Source organism: Mytilus trossulus, chromosome 10 (assembly GCF_036588685.1).
Source record: "Mytilus trossulus isolate FHL-02 chromosome 10, PNRI_Mtr1.1.1.hap1, whole genome shotgun sequence".
In the NCBI taxonomy this organism is placed as follows: Eukaryota; Metazoa; Mollusca; class Bivalvia; order Mytilida; family Mytilidae; genus Mytilus; species Mytilus trossulus.
In genome coordinates this window covers 19,566,439-19,578,023 of record NC_086382.1, presented here as the reverse complement: position 1 = coordinate 19,578,023, position 11,585 = coordinate 19,566,439, and positions in this window count along the sequence as shown.

The window sequence follows — 11,585 nt, the reverse complement described above, 5'->3', positions numbered from 1 at the left end:
AAATATGGTGATCGAAGTACTCCTTGTCTAACTCTATTTTTAATTGAAATGATTATAAGAATGTAAGGTATCTCAATCGTGCTGATCAAAATCATCCTTAAGTTCAATCCCCAAAGTGTTATTTTTATAAATTGAATAAATTGTGTTGAAAATTTAGATTGAACAGACTTAAATTAGAACTGCATAAGTGGACATGATGAAAATTAAACTTCAAAAACTGCAACAGCATGGCTCGAGGGCTGATAATACATGCCATATGAAAAATGACATGTTATGATCTTTTTATCATATGCTTCAACAGTAGCGAAAAATAACAGATTCATATATTGATCCTTTTACTTGGTTTCCGAAAAGAAGTTGAAAGAGTAAAAAGTTCAATGACGTCGGACCCAAAATGATTTGATACATTCAATATGAAATCTTCCTATCATATGCCTCTACAGAGAAAAAAAACCCACATTTTCATATATGGACGAATCGACAAAGAAAATAATTCAACAATATACATAATGAACATTGTTTTGAAAAGTCAACTTTTTAAATTATGTTTCAGAAAAACTTTAAAAAAATGCATTTATTTAATAATTATTATTATTTTAAAAATTTAATTCAATTATTTTACACAATATACTTTCCAGTATTCAAATAATTGTTTTGTACACTACTTTGTAATGTTTTTCACTGAAAACGTAGCATTGAGGTGTATTTTCCGGAATTTGCCGAGTATCACCGGAATGCCATGTGATAACGTTAAGGAAAGGCATGTGATAACAATCGAACCATGTGATAAACTTTTCATATCAGCCCGCTAAGCACCAATTAAAAAAATATGGAAAATACTTTAATTTAATGCTATTATCATACCGTAAAAATCATATGTTATTTAGTCTAAGTATATGATAACAAATGATTATATCACTACAATATGATAGTTATTACAGTGAGGTTGAATTCCCTGTAATTTATTCATCATCCACACATGAACCTAAGTCTCCAAAAAAATATATCTATTTACCTTAACCTTGAACTTCATGTATAGAGATGTGATTTTTGTCATGCCTTCAACTTTTGTCAAAAAAGCAAAACATAACGATCCTACATTCCGTCAGTGTTGGCGGCGTTCTCAAATATTCACTCTGTGGTTAAAAGTTTTTGAAATTTTAATTTTAAACTTTCGTAAACCAACCTTGATTTTTACCAAACTTGGACAGAAGCTTCTTTACAATCCGAAGATAGTATTGAGAGGAATTTTTATGATTTTATATCGGAAAATTTCAAAATCACTGAACTAGTTTAAAAGACATGTGCTGATATGTTGGAAATCAATTATATGAAAAATTGCACTTTTAATGCTTTCAACCTACATTTATTGCAAGTTGTATGCAGTTTGTATCAAAAGTTTATATCAGCAATACCCCTACGCCCTCTCCCCCTCCATTTCCCCAAGGGTGACTGGGGAATAGAAATATGGTCACTTTGGTCTTCTTCCGACCAGGCAGTAAAACTCTGTCCAATGTGTTGCACTAATACATCAATTTTGTATTATTTACAGGGCCAAAACAAACAACTAATACATTGAATTTGTATTTATTTCAGAATGGACCAAGAGAATTGTCTTGTAAGTCATACAGTTTGAAGAGTGGCTCCGTTGTTGGTGTCATGGACGGGGTAGTATAATAGTTCCACTACGTATCCTGCAGCAGTATAAGCAATCTACCTAAGAGCTTATGAAGGGCTTCTTTGAGGACTTGATGGATAGACAGTCTCGCACAGAAATCTAATAAATATTATTTGGATTTTTTACAGGGCCGACACAGACAACTAATGAATTGAATTTGTATTTATTTCACCAGCCTTTCACCTTGATGTAACAGAAGTCTGCCAGCCTGTCAACTAGAAGTTACAGAAGTCTGCCAGCCTGTCACCTAGAAGTTACAGAAATCTGGCAGCCTGTCACTTTGATGTAACAGAAGTCTGGCAGCCTGTCACCTAGAAGTTACAGAAGTCTGCCAGCCTGTCACCTTGATGTAACAGAAGTCTGCCAGCCTGTCACCTAGAAGTTACAGAAGTCTGCCAGCCTGTCACCTTGATGTAACAGAAGTCTGCCAGCCTGTCACCTAGAAGTTACAGAAGTCTGCCAGCCTGTCACCTAGAAGTTACAGAAGTCTGGCAGCCTGTCACCTAGAAGTTACAGAAGTCTGCCAGCCTGTCACCTAGAAGTTACAGAAGTCTGCCAGCCTGTCACCTAGAAGTTACAGAAGTCTGCCAGCCTGTCACCTTGAAAAAGCAGAAGTCTGCCAGCCTGTAATTTATTCATCATCCACACAGGAACTTAAGTCTCAGATAAATATATCTATGTACCTTAACCTTGAACTTTCGTGTATAAAGATGTGATTTTTGTCATGCCTTCGACTTTTGTCAAAAAAGCAAAACATAACGATCGATCCTACATTCCGTCAGTGTTGACGGTGTCCACAAATATTCACTCTGTGGTTAAAAGTTTTTGAAATTTTAATTTTAAACTTTCATAAACCAACCTTGATTTTTACCAAACTTGGACAGAAGCTTCTTTACAATCCGAAGATAGTATTGAGAGGAATTTTTATGATTTTATATCGGAAAATTTCAAAATCACTGAACTAGTTTAAAAGACGTGTGCTGTTATGTTGGAAATCAATTATATGAAAAATTGCACTTTTAATGCTTTCAACCTACATTTATTGCAAGTTGTATGCAGTTTGTATCAAAAGTTTATATCAGCAATACCCCTACGCCCTCTCCCCCTCCATTTCCCCAAGGGTGACTGGGGAATAGAAATATGGTCACTTTGGTCTTCTTCCGACCAGGCAGTAAAACTCTGTCCAATGTGTTGCACTAATACATCAATTTTGTATTATTTACAGGGCCAAAACAGACAACTAATACATTGAATTTGTATTTATTTCAGAATGGACCAAGAGAATTGTCTTGTAAGTCATACACTTTGAAGAGTGGCTCCGTTGTTGGTGTCATGGACGGGGTAGTATAATAGTTCCACTACGTATCCTGCAGCAGTATAAGCAATCTACCTAAGAGCTTATGAAGGGCTTCTTTGAGGACTTGATGGATAGACAGTGTCGCACAGAAATCTAATAAATATTATTTGGATTTTTTACAGGGCCGACACAGACAACTAATGAATTAAATTTGTATTTATTTCACCAGCCTTTCACCTTGATGTAACAGAAGTCTGCCAGCCTGTCAACTAGAAGTTACAGAAGTCTGCCAGCCTGTCACCTAGAAGTTACAGAAGTCTGGCAGCCTGTCACCTAGAGGTTACAGAAGTCTGCCAGCCTGTCACCTTGAAGTTACAGAAGTCTGCCAGCCTGTCACCTTGATGTAACAGAAGTCTGGCAGCCTGTCACTTTGATGTAACAGAAGTCTGGCAGCCTGTCACCTAGAAGTTACAGAAGTCTGCTAGCCTGTCACCTTGATGTAACAGAAGTCTGCCAGCCTGTCACCTAGAAGTTACAGAAGTCTGCCAGCCTGTCACCTAGAAGTTACAGAAGTCTGGCAGCCTGTCACCTAGAAGTTACAGAAGTCTGCCAGCCTGTCACCTAGAAGTTACAGAAGTCTGCCAGCCTGTCACCTAGAAGTTACAGAAGTCTGCCAGCCTGTCACCTTGAAAAAGCAGAAGTATGCCAGCCTGTAATTTATTTATCATCCACACGGGAACTTAAGTCTCAGATAAATATATCTATGTACCTTAACCTTGAACTTTTGTGTATAAAGATGTGATTTTTGTTATGCCTTCGACTTTTGTCAAGAAAGCAAAACATAACGATCCTACATTCCGCAATGTTGGCGGTGTCCACAAATATTCACTATGTGGTTAAAAGTTTTTGAAATTTTAATTTTAAACTTTTGTAAACCAACCTTGGACAGAAGCTTCTTTACAATCCGAAGATAGTATTGAGAGGAATTTTTATGATTTTATATCGGAAAATTTCAAAATCACTGAACTAGTTTAAAAGACATGTGCTGTTATGTTGGAAATCAATTATATGAAAAATTGCACTTTTAATGCTTTCAACCTACATTTATTGCAAGTTGTATGCAGTTTGTATCAAAAGTTTATATCAGCAATACCCCTACGCCCTCTCCCCCTCCATTTCCCCAAGGGTGACTGGGGAATAGAAATATGGTCACTTTGGTCTTCTTCCGACCAGGCAGTAAAACTCTGTCCAATGTGTTGCACTAATACATCAATTTTGTATTATTTACAGGGCCAAAACAGACAACTAATACATTGAATTTGTATTTATTTCAGAATGGACCAAGAGAATTGTCTTGTAAGTCATACACTTTGAAGAGTGGCTCCTTTGTTGGTGTCATGGACGGGGTAGTATAATAGTTCCACTACGTATCCTGCAGCAGTATAAGCAATCTACCTAAGAGCTTATGAAGGGCTTCTTTGAGGACTTGATGGATAGACAGTCTCGCACAGAAATCTAATAAATATTATTTGGATTTTTTACAGGGCCGACACAGACAACTAATGAATTGAATTTGTATTTATTTCACCAGCCTTTCACCTTGATGTAACAGAAGTCTGCCAGCCTGTCAACTAGAAGTTACAGAAGTCTGCCAGCCTGTCACCTAGAAGTTACAGAAATCTGGCAGCCTGTCACCTAGAGGTTACAGAAGTCTGCCAGCCTGTCACCTTGAAGTTACAGAAGTCTGCCAGCCTGTCACCTTGATGTAACAGAAGTCTGGCAGCCTGTCACTTTGATGTAACAGAAGTCTGGCAGCCTGTCACCTAGAAGTTACAGAAGTCTGCTAGCCTGTCACCTTGATGTAACAGAAGTCTGCCAGCCTGTCACCTAGAAGTTACAGAAGTCTGCCAGCCTGTCACCTAGAAGTTACAGAAGTCTGCCAGCCTGTCACCTAGAAGTTACAGAAGTCTGCCAGCCTGTCACCTAGAAGTTACAGAAGTCTGCCAGCCTGTCACCTTGAAAAAGCAGAAGTATGCCAGCCTGTAATTTATTCATCATCCACACGGGAACTTAAGTCTCGGATAAATATATCTATGTACCTTAACCTTGAACTTTTGTGTATAAAGATGTGATTTTTGTCATGCCTTTGACTTTTGTCAAAAAAGCAAAACATAACGATCCTACATTCCGTCAGTGTTGGCGGTGTCCACAAATATTCACTCTGTGGTTAAAAGTTTTTGAAATTTTTGATGGACAAAAAAAACCATAGTTGATCCGAAAAATTATCCATTCCTCCACTGGCAGTATCTGAATATAAAATGTACTTTCCTTTTTAAGTACCAACACTAAGCTATGGAAAGCTAACAGTTGGTACTTCTTAAATAGATAGTTAAGGAAGATAAAGATTGAATTTAGGGAGGGAGAGAAACAATATTAGAGTGAGATAGAAAGAAAATAGAGGTACAAAGAATATAGAGGGGGACAGAAAGGATATAGAGATGGAGAGAAACAATATTAAATGGAGATAGAAAGAATATAGAGGGACAAAGAGTATAGAGGGGGACAGAAAGGATATAGAGATGAAGAGAAACAATATTAAATGGAGATAGAAAGAATATAGAGGGACAAAGAATCAAGAGTGGGACAGAAAGGATATAGAGATGGAGAGAAACAATATTAGAGTGGGACAAAAAGAATATGGAGTGAGATAGAAAAAAAATAAAGGGACCAAGAATATAGAGATGGAGAGAAACAATATTAGAGTGAGATAGAAAGAATATTAAGTGGGACAGAAAGGATATGGAGTGAGATAGAAAGAGTATTAGAAAAGGATAAGGAGAGGCAGAGAAAAGATACATTAGTGTAGTAGGTTTTCTCTCAAGGTTTTAGGGTACTGTTCCTGTGGAGGGATTGGTCTTATTTTGATTGAAATTTTTCATTTTATTATTTGGATTTCATTTATTTTATAGATGAATGTATACACATTATCTATCTAAAACATAGAAGACAAGTTGCCTGTAATTATTCTAGGAATTAGTTAACCACAATATTGTAGCAATACTAGCTGTTATAGTTATCAAAGTTAAGTTATTGTTGATTTTTTGGTTTTGGAATTATATTTGTTTGTTATTATTGAATTGAAATGTTATATCTCATGTGAACAAATTAAATGTGTATAAAAATAAAATAGGATACAAACACCACCTTTAATTCAATATATTTTAGTTGCATTTTAAAATGAGTGATATGCATTTAAAAAATGAATTATTATAAGCAAATTCAAAATCAATTCAACTCCATTTCTATCTTTTAAATAGAAATACATGTTTTGTTTTAATGTTTTTAGTCAAAAAGAAGAAATAATGATAAGTAAGGAGGTTAATTACTCTGTTTCTGGACTGAAATTTCGGCTCTCCCTTGACATCATTCTGTCTTGATTTTTCATACATTTAACATTGGCACCTTTGTTGTTTCAAAAATGATGAAAATATAACGAGAATTTTATAAGATTTTCATAGATAACATTTAAAACTATATGTAATCAAATTCTGAATAGAAAAGTAGGGGTTAATGGGCACTTATTTAGGACTATTTATATTGGCCATAAATAAGTTTATATTGGAAACAAAATTAGTTAGTAATTGCAATATATAATTTAAATCTTACTTGAGGGTAGTTGATTTGAATTGAATAATCTGAGTGGAATGTGCAATTCTTATATGATTATTTAATCTATCATCACATGCATGACAATCTAAATGTAACTAATTTTCAAACATTTTCCACATTGGATAAAATTTATTGAATACTGCAATAGTATAAAATGTTGTTATATAAACTAATTATATCAATTTTGTACAAACAACATGAGTTGTCTCCCCTGTTATTATAAGGTACTTATATATATACATAGATGTATTTTTCTCTAAATGTAACTAATTTTCAAACATTTTCCACATTGGATAAATTTTGTGATTATTTGGCTATTTATTGAATGCTGCAGTAGTATATAATGTTTTTATATAAACTAATTCTATCAATATTGTACAAACAACATGAGTTGTCTCCCATCTTATTATACAGATGTTTTCTTTTCTCCTAGGCATATAGAGCTAAACCTACTATTTATTTATTATTTGGCTACTGAACATAGAAAATGATAGTGTGATTGGGGCACCCATGTATTATGGACTCATTCTTGTTCCAGTATTTTATAACAATCAGTTTCTTCTTAATTGTGTGTAAATTAAGATGTTATATGGAAAGAAATATGGTGGGTTCAGATTATTTGAATTTCATATCTTTATTCCAAATATATATTTACATTATATAAAGATCAAAATATAATCCAGGAATTTATAAATAATTTTTTTAGGTCTGTAAATTTGAAAATTCCCACATTAATTTCTGAAATAAGTTCCTATAATATGTGTGGGATGTTTGTTTTTTTATAACATAGGGAATCACTGAAGCCTGACTGGAGTTAGGTTGGTCCCCTCTGTAAAACATTCAGTATGCCTTCGGAATATACAAATATTAATAGTAAAATTAGCCCATACCGGACGATATTGTCAAGAATTTCAATAACGGCCGGGGAACAGACTAGACTGGAGTAGCCCTCCCCTTCCCTAGAAAAGGTTCTTTATACGCCACTGCTATTTATTTAAAGGTTTTTTTTTTATACTACAAGTTAATATTCAAAGCCATTATTCTGATAGTTTGAAAAATATCTGGATGAATATGCTATTGGTTGTTGCTCAGATAAACCCCAGGGCTGACTGAGGGTTGAATGTTTACTTTTTTAAAGATGTTAACAGGGGATGATCCAGAATTTTTGAAAGGTTGGCTTAATTTCATAACACTGAAATAATGTTGCTAAATGAAGTGAGGCAATATTTCATTTCCATGATTTTATGCAATATATATTATCAAAGGGGTGCGTACGTTCCTTCATCCATTCCCTGAATCTGCCAGTGGTAAATTAATTTACATAAGAGTGACCAAAAATGACGGTAACAATAATTATTTGAGACCTGATGAATCACGATGAGGATATTTTGACGAATCACATTAAGGATATTTTGACCAATCAGTTAAATTTTAACCAATTTGACACTAACTGTAGCTGAAAATGCTTGTTGAAACTGTTAAAGGGCTTTACTACCCTCTAGCATTTGATCCAATGATGGACGGATATTTTGAAAAATATTTTTTTTAACTTTTTGTCATTGTTAGTGAAAACTGATTTTTAGAAAAGTACATGCAGGTTCATTTGCCAGTGAAGTCAACCTTTGTTAAATGCATTTAAAGTTTTTAAGCAGAACTTTAATCTTTATCTTGAATGTTTTGATGTAGACAAAGCAAATATCAACTCATCATTTCAGAAATGCATTGTTCTTTGAGCGCTGCGTCTTAACTAACATTTAACAACAGTTGCTGCGCATGTTCAAAATGGTGTATAAGCTTGCTGTAGTGTTTGGTTTGATCTTCTGTTTGTTTTAACTGTTCTTTGGGTTTTTTTCTGTGTTCTGCATATGGTGTGTATTGTACAATGTAATTCTGAAATGATACATATTTGATATTTGCACAGTCAATAAGATTGAAAGAAGCTGTTATGAGAATATTGCTGTTTTGAAATTTGAATCTGCACAAAGGCCTTTTTTAATTTCTTACATTTTCAAAATTATTTATGGTAAACACTAACATTTTGAATCAATATATAATTTGCTTTGGAAATTTAAAAATCGGAAAAAACAAATAATTTGTATTTTGAATTAAATAAATAATTGTAGGAAAAAATTATCCAAATCGCCAGCTTCTTCAAAAGTGTTTCTTGCCACAATATAGCCTTTCTGTGCTAATGCGGCGTAAAGCAAACTACAATCTCTCAATCAAAAGTCAGTGGCTGATCCAGGATTTTTCATAAGTGGGGGCCCACTGACTGACCTAAGAGGGGGCCCCCTCCAGTCACACTTCAGTGATTCCCTATATAAGCAACCAAATTTTTTCCCAAAAAGGCGAGGCCAGGTCCCCCCCCCCCCCCCCTAAATCCGCCTCTGAAAGTGTTTCTGGGTATCTGCTTGCTAACAAGGTAATGACGATTGAAAAATAACATAAGTATATAGATTTTAATTTTTCATTATGAAAAACAACTCAATCACAATTATGATTATAAAAATCATTGTAATAAGTTACTTTGCTCTCCATGGGCCCTTTATTTGGAATAAATATTTTTCTTATCATTGCTTAATAATCCTTACTTGAAATCTTTTGAAAGTTTTTTATTTGTGAATTGAGTCTATTAAAGTTTACACAACATAAATTTCTGTTTAAACCTTTTGAATAAAGAAAAAGAAAATAATGGAAAATCAATACATGTGTATCAAAAATTTCCAAAACCCAAAGAGAGGTCTTCAGTAGGGGGTTCTATATACCGCAAAGAGGGGGGGGGGGGCAAAATACCAAGGCAAAGTAAAATGTTCAAAATGTCTTTTTTATCATGTTTTAAAAACATAGAAACTACTTATTGGAGTATTATTACTTTGTTAAGGAGTTGGAATAGTTAGAATTTTTGAAATTCAAGGTCTATAGTATGGGGTTCAATATACCATGAATAGGGGTAGGGGTCAAAATACCGTGGCTAAGTAAAATTTTCAAAACATCTTTTCCAGCAATGTTAAATACAAACAAACTGCTTATTGAAATATTATTACTAAGTTAAGGAATTAGAGAAGGTAGAATTTTTTTACATGATCGAGAGGTCTAGAGTAGGGGGTTTAATATACCGCAGAGGGGTCAAAATCCCATGGCTAAGTAAAATTTTCAAACGTCTTTTCCAGCATGTTAAATACATACAAACTACTTATTTGATTATTATTACTATGTTAAATTTTTGAAATTCAAGGTCTATAGTATATATAGGGGGTTCAATATACCATGATTTAGGGGGGGGGGCGTCAAAATACCATGGTAAAGTAAAATTTTCAAAATATCTTTTGCAGCATGTTAAATACATACAAACTACTTATTGGAATATTATTACTACGTACAGGAGTTAGAATAGGTAGAATTTTTTACATGAGGGTTTAATATAACCATGATAGGGGTGTCAAAATACCAAGGCAAAGTAACATTTTCATAATATATTTTCCATCATGTTAAATAAATACAAACTACTTATTTGGAGTATTATTACTTTGTTAAGGAGTTAGACTAGCTGTATTTTGAAATAAGAGGTCTATAGAAGGGGTTCAATATACCGCAAAAAGGGGGGGGGGGGGGTCAAAATACCATTGAAAAGTAAAATTTTCAAACATCTTTTCCAGCATGTTAAATACATACAAACTACTTATTTGATTATTATTACTATGTTAAATTTTTGAAATTCAAGGTCTATAGTATATATAGGGGGTTCAATATACCATGATTTAGGGGGGGGGGGGGCGTCAAAATACCATGGTAAAGTAAAATTTTCAAAATATCTTTTGCAGCATGTTAAATACATACAAACTACTTATTGGAATATTATTACTACGTACAGGAGTTAGAATAGGTAGAATTTTTTACATGAGGGTTTAATATTACCATGATAGGGGTGTCAAAATACCAAGGCAAAGTAACATTTTCATAATATATTTTCCATCATGTTAAATAAATACAAACTACTTATTTGGAGTATTATTACTTTGTTAAGGAGTTAGACTAGCTGTATTTTGAAATAAGAGGTCTATAGAAGGGGTTCAATATACCGCAAAAAGGGGGGGGGTCAAAATACCATGGAAAAGTAAAATTTTCAAAATATCTTTTCTTGCATTTTAAATACATACAAACTACAGTACTTATTTAAAGCAACCAACAATCAATCAAAATTATTTAAAATATTATTACTAGGTAAAGAAGTTAGAACAGCTAGAATATGGGGTTCAATATACCATGGTAGGGGGGGGGTCAAAATAGTAATAATCTGGAATCCAGGATCAGATGTTTTTAAGCTCAATCTGATGACACCAGTAACAGTACAAGGAATATATAACATCTTCACTGGTGTAAAACAGTAAACAATAACATTTCTATTTCTACATTATTTTATTTTGAAAACTTTGCAACTTTATAAACATATCCTTTGAACTCAATACATTCAATACATAAGTAACCCATATAAACAGAGGCAGTATATAGAACATTATAATGTAAAATTAGAATTTTTTTGGTGTCAATTTTGGATAATGAAATGTTTTGTTTTTGGAATTCAGTTTTGTAATGACGAGTTCATAGTTTAAATCATACATTCATTATTTTCCCCTGACTAGGTTAAATTAATTCTTTGAAAACAAAGTGAAAAACACAAATGGCGAAAGAAAATGATATTTTTTTTGGATTTTCTTCAACATATTTTGATAACCTTTGCTTTCTATCTGGCCATCAGTCGTAGTGTCACATTAATTTTATTTTTTCATATTTTAATTTTTGCATATTTAAAATATATATATGTAATATATGTTTTGCTTTAATTTATATTTTTTCATATGATCATTTGTCTTTGTTTTAAATAATTATACATCTTTTTCACCGTCTAAAATATACTTCTAGAGACATTCTTTACAGTAATGG